This window comes from Quercus suber, unplaced genomic scaffold (assembly GCF_002906115.3).
Source record: "Quercus suber isolate HL8 unplaced genomic scaffold, Cork oak 2.0 scaffold_1084, whole genome shotgun sequence".
NCBI lineage: Eukaryota > Viridiplantae > Streptophyta > Magnoliopsida > Fagales > Fagaceae > Quercus > Quercus suber.
The window spans coordinates 19,587-25,798 of NW_027070490.1; the positions used below are offsets into that span (position 1 = coordinate 19,587).

Sequence of the window (6,212 nt, forward strand, 5' to 3'; positions counted from 1 at the left end):
TAAGGTTTTTTTTTTTTTTTTTTTTTTTTCTTTCTTTGGCATCATCTCTCTCCCTTTCATTGTTGTAGCCATATATACAATTTCAAGTATAACAGTACATTATTCTAATGTTGATTTTTTTTTTTTTTTTTTTTTTTTTGGTATAATTTTTGGGTGGATTCATGTTGCAAAAAACATTCTTCTCATTCTCAGTTTGAAATGTGCAAATATGTTTAATCAAATGTCTCATTCACTCTGGCATTAGTATAAGTCAACTTAATGGTTTGTTCCTCTTGGTTTTAGTTGCTACTGGTCATCCCATTTTTTATCACATTATTGGCAATTTATAGTACATCAGCACTTACCATCATCAAACCCAAGTTGCAACATTAAAATATTTAGTAATTTTCCTTAATTGGAATGTGTATTGAATTATGTTTTAAAATTTTGGGATTAAGACGTTATTATTGTTGCTGTTGTAAAGGGGACCCAACCAGGTCCTTGGACCAAGACGACAATGAAGAAGCCAGGTTTCTCTACTGCTAACAGTGCTGTCAACAGTGCTGTCAGTCAAGGAAGTTCAGAGCTTGGCATCGCTGGCGTTGAAGGCAAGAGTAGCAGTGGTGGCTGGGCTGTTGATTTTGTCTGATTTGTATCTGCACAAATTTGTGAGTTCTGAAAAGTTATTGATGGTATTAACTTGACATTTGAAAATCTCTGTCCAACATTCAGTTGATCTATTCTAATATTATTTATTCACCTTTGTCTTAAATTTCAGAGCACATTGAAGATGCTACTCTTTACTTTGATGCTGGATGTACAGAAAGTTTCCAATTCAGACTGGGTTGCAACATTATCTGTGGCTTTGTTCACTCTGAGTGAGTAAGTCAACCATGGCTGCATCTACAGAATGTTTCCAATTTATTGGGACAAAAAAAAGAAAAAAAAGAGAGATCGAAATAAACAGACAAAAGGAATTTCATCAACCCAGGTTCTCATCTTCTAGGTCTTTGTTTCTCTATTACTTTATCCGGGGCTTGGTTTTTATTTTTTATTTTAATCTAAAGTTTGGTTGGGTGGGATTTTGGAATTTGAGTTGGGTTGCATCAAAATCAACAGTGTGTCAACAATGGCTTTGCATGTTGCTTATTATTTAACACACACCACCTGCATGTGAAATAAAAAGTAAGAACTTTTACATATTCAAAAAATTGTCATTCTATTGCCACACCTCCATGTCTCTCACAAATCGTGCTGCTTCACTCAGCTGAAAAAGAAAATAGAATCAGAGGCCTTCTCTTAGTTGTTTTTAATGCTACAGCTGGAGCATCATCCTGCTTCTTTTTGTCCAAGTTAATTGGCAGGCCTTTGGTTAGTTGGTTGTGGCATTAAAATTTGAGATTCTTCCATGCAGAGGTATATCTTTGCCTTGTCTTTTCTTTGTATTGTAAAATTAATCTATTTTTGTGTGCTATTCAATTAAACTGAAATTTCTTGAAATCAGATAGCTAAAGGTAGAGATAAGCTGCTAAATTACATGCTCTTTATGACAATAACTCCATCATTGCCAAACCTTTTCATTAATCTTTGATTGGTCTAATGCCAGCACCCTATGTCGTGTTCAGAGTAAGTCCCTCTCTCCCACCCTTTAATTTCACAGTTATTATCTTCTTCTTCTTCTTCTTCTTGTTTTTTTAATCACAGTTATTATCTAAGTTGTCTCATGTTATACTTTCTTTTCATTATTCAATTTATGAGACCTTTTTAATGTTGTGGTTGTTGTCACTTAAAAAAAAAGGTTGTTGTATTGCTTCCTTTTCATACTTTTTTTTTTTTGGTGGGTAGTTCTTGGTCCTTTCCAGTTGGTGTTACAGTCATAACATTGTTATAGGAATCCTTGACATGTGAGTTAGATTTTAAAGGCACATTTAAAACTGGCTAACACTTATTATTCTGATAAAGATGAACTTTATTCACTTTTAACTGCTGAGTTCGACCCTGAACTTCATGTTTCTGAATCTCTGATGTAGATGGTTCCAACTTCCAAGGGGAGTCACTTATCAAAGAAAACAAAAAACAAAAAACAAAAAAGAGGGGGCCCTTAGAGGAGAAACTTGCTGGAAATGAAGGTGTATGGCTCTATTTGTTTCTCTATGTTCTCTCTGTTTTTCCTCTAAGACTCCCTGCTCTTCTCAGACCTTCACTACATTTGAACTCATTCTTATTTTCTATCTGTTTTGTCCCCCCACCCCAGCTGTTTGTGCTTAGAATCTTTACATCTTTTTCGGTAAGGTTTCAGTTTGATTTTCCTTTTCTTTTATTTTCTTTTTCAGTTTTATTAAGTGTTTGATTGAGGATAGATTTTAATGCACTCTAGGGAATTAAACTTTGGTGACAGACCTTTTTTTAACAATGCACTCTCTAGGGAATTAAACTATGTTGAGGTTAACTTCTGGATTCTCCAAATATGAAATTCCTCTTTGGGCTGTTCTTGAGACCCTTGATATTGATGTGCCTAGTACTGGTGACATGGTGTGGGTCGGGCTAAATTCCTTCATCACAAATTAAATCAAAACTGACCTTACAAAACCTCTAGGGCTTGTTTGGTATTGTTGTTCAAACAACAATTTCCATTGTTTAAGCAACAATATATGTATTTCTATAGCACTTTTTCACCCACATGTATTTCCATAACACTTAAACAACATTACTAGAAATCTCTTACCAAACGGACCCTAATTATTAGAGCACTAGCAACAGGTAGGGTTGATCAAGGACCCGACCCACCTAACCCAACCCGATGGGTTTTGGGCGGGTTTGAGAATATTCAGGTCGGATTTCGAGTCTGAAGATCTGATTATTTTCAGTTTCGGGTTGGGTTCATATAAATATACCTCTTTTGGACCCGAAATTTTTTTAGAAAAAAACCCTAAGCTTTCTCTCCGCCTCTCTCAGGCTGTAGCTCTTTCTCAGTCTCTCTGCCTCTCTCAGCTTTCTCAGCTCTCCAGCCTCGAATCACCATCACGATTTGGCGGTGCTACTCCCCTCTCTCACCGAGTTCTCTCTCTACGTGTGTAAGTCATCCTTCTCTTTGTTGGGTTTTTTCTTCTTCTTAATTTCCTTCTTTTAGTCTCTGATTTTGGGGTTTTTTTTTTTTTTAACACAAACTTATCTCATTGGTTTGTTTATCTCAAAGAGGAAAGCAATTTGGTTTCAACAAGATCTTTAACAAATTGGATTCTAAGGTATAATTGTTTTTACTCAAATGGGGTTGTTTCTGATTCTGTCCTCGGTTTGATTATTTATTTTATTTTATTTTTATATGAATATCTTATTTGGGTTAATTTTCTTGCATTTTGTGATCTGGTTTGGCATGAATCTTACTCAAATGGGGCTGCTTATGTAATACTATATGATCTACAAGGAAAATAGGAAATACCCAGATTAATTTTTTTGGTATTTGTTGATTTGGGTTCGCGTTTAAGTTCTTATAGATATTATGTGTAAAGTATTTCAAATAAAAAGGTTACAAAGAAATGTGTAAAGCCTTTCAAATAAAAAGGTTTTTCATTTAATAAGTCAATGAATAGCCTTAAGGGGCCAAACCAAAAAGGAGAGAATCTAGCTAAGTTCTCTAATGAAGTGAAAACCGACTTGATTTGCAAACATCATGATTATAACTCTTTGAGCAAGTTAATTATTTATGCATATGCATCAATAAATGTTATTTGTTACTCTTATTTTTGGTGAATTATGTGATTTGTTAATATATCATGACTAATGCTATCTCTTGAATGTGAGATGGCTATGAAAGAGTAAGAGGTTGAAGTAGTTTTGTTTATTTTTAGTTGGGCTTACAGTGAATGAGACCTTACTGTAACTGGTGGCTGTTAGGTAACTAGTAGTACTTTTTGAATTGTCAATGATGGATTAGTGGCTGTTAGGTAACTAGTAGTACTTTTTAAATTTTCAATTATGTAATTTTCTTTATTTGATTGGATTTTCATTAGTTCCTTGCCGGTGGCATGTTGTTTCTTTACTAAAGTTTGAGTTTTGTAATGAACTTCTTAAACTAAATGATATTTATTACTTCTTGTCTAGTTGAATCTATGAATTTTATATTCGATCATGTTTGTCTTTTATTTCTCCAATTGTATGCCTAAGAAAGTTCAAGGAAGAATGACTTTACCTTTGAACTTTAGTAGTGACTGTTACATACTTGGTAAAACAAATAATTACTTTGGAGTAGGTATTTAATTTGTCATAGGGTTGGTCTTATGTAATGAATTGGGCAGGGGTTTGAGCAGATTAATTCATTTTTTGTTATAGTTAATTGGTAATAAGCTTTTAGCAAGTCAGTTAAATGCACAAATTTGACTGCCTTTGCTTGTGGAATGCATGTCTAACAAACTGCCCTGGTCCATATGAAAATTTGGAATTGAGACCTTGTTTTTATCATTGTGTAAAATTTAGAATGTGTTATAGGTCTCTGCCATGGTTGTGGAGTGCTACAACTTAATGTCTCCTTAATCACAAAAATTAATTGGACTTTCTCAATCTTCATATGACTGAAGTTTAAAAGAGTTATATTATTATTGTTGTATTCCACAAATGTTGCTATCAAAAGAAAAAGCCCCTTTAAGTAGTCAATTGTATGGACAGATTTGTGGAAGGAAGCATAAGATCATTAGGAGATGGTATTGTTACAATCTGAGTATGTGTTTAGTTATTATTATTAAGTAATGGTTCAGTAGCATCAATTCTTAGTTTTAGGATGACTTGACAAGTTGTAATGACCTGATCCCTTTCTGCAGTTATGTTGTTGATGTTGCTGATCCTGACAACATGAAGATCTCAAGTAGTGAGCATTATAATTTGCTGAGCAAACCCTCTCTTAGTGGTATCCCATTGCTAGTGCCAGGGACCAAGGAATTCTCTCTAAACAGGCTTTGATCAATGTAAACTAACAAATTCCCAATTATGGTGAATGTTAAGATGATTTAAGTACCATCTTTTTTTCATTTAAGGAATATGAACTCAGGTTGTTTTATTATTGTGTTCTTTCTTTTGAGATGCTATGTACTATAAATTTCTTCCTATCTAATTGATGAATTCAGGTTGTTTCATTATTGATATTTTGAAACTATTGGATGATTTGGGTTTTCTTTTGAAGATGGGAATGATGGTTCTGTTTAATTTATTTGATTTAGATTTGTTGAAGTTTGAAAGATGTTGAGTGTGTGCTATTTTGTTACTCAACAGCTGATTGGTCAATGGTCATGGTGACTTGGATGTCATAAAATTGTACTAGTCTTGGTATTGATGCGAGTCAAATTGATCATAGAATGGAAAAAAGTTAATTGTTATCAAATGGGTACAGGTATTATTATACGTTTGGCTCTGGTACTTGCTGCCTCAGAGTGACGCTAATCAAGCTGGGCACGTAGCTAGGCAACCCGAGACCCCATAAAACGACCTGAATTTTTGGGTTGGGTTGGGGTGGGTTTCAGCTAGGCAAACCTGATTTCTATTAGGTCAGGTTGTAGGTCACAATGAATCCAACTTGACCCGACCCAATATCACTTCTAGCATCAGATGTGTTAAATGCTAAAAATTAGCACCTAGCACACCAAACACACAAAATAATAATAATAATAATAAATAAATAAATAAAAGAAAAAAAAAAATCACCTTCATGATATGTGCCAAATACTTGGCATTTGATAAAGGAACATTCGAATAGTAGCATTGTACGGATAAGAATGCTATTAATTTTAAAGATTTTTTTATTCAAATTTGCTCTCTCATGTGTGACGTTGGACTTGGGAACCAAAAATAAATAATAAAAAAAGAATAAAAATAATATTTAAATAAAGTGTTAAAAGAATAGAAGATGTGATATATGATATATTATAAAGTGATGTGTTAAAATAAATAAAGTAATTTTTTGATGTGTTAAAATAGAAGATGTACGTTATATTAAAATAAATAAAGTAACTTTTTGATGTGTCAAAATAACATATTTTTAGAATGCATGATACTAATGTTTTTGCATTGAAAAAGCTGTGTTTTGATAAAGGGAAGGCGATTTGGCATTTCAATATGAAATTCGGCATTGCAATATGCAAACGAGCTCTTGTTTTGGAAGATTTCCAGTTGGAATAGGGACCGACGTGCATGGGAAAAGGATCTACGTGCATGGCTCGCAGGAAGTAAGGTATTCATTGGATACA

At 33.7% G+C, this 6,212-nt stretch overlaps 1 long non-coding RNA gene across 4 annotated transcripts; it reads left to right on the forward strand.

The window, feature by feature from the left end:
- Positions 1–132: 132 nt before the first annotated feature.
- LOC111991879 (uncharacterized) lies at positions 133–5,142 on the forward strand. 4 transcript variants are annotated; one of them, XR_010627286.1, is made up of 7 exons: positions 134–647; positions 758–970; positions 1,247–1,395; positions 1,484–1,605; positions 2,010–3,053; positions 3,176–3,224; positions 4,794–5,142. It is a non-coding gene; the product is annotated as an uncharacterized LOC111991879 (long non-coding RNA). The 4 variants fall into 4 exon arrangements; XR_010627287.1 differs by having other exon boundaries at positions 1,301–1,395; XR_010627285.1 differs by having other exon boundaries at positions 133–671; positions 758–1,395.
- Positions 5,143–6,212: the final 1,070 nt, after the last annotated feature.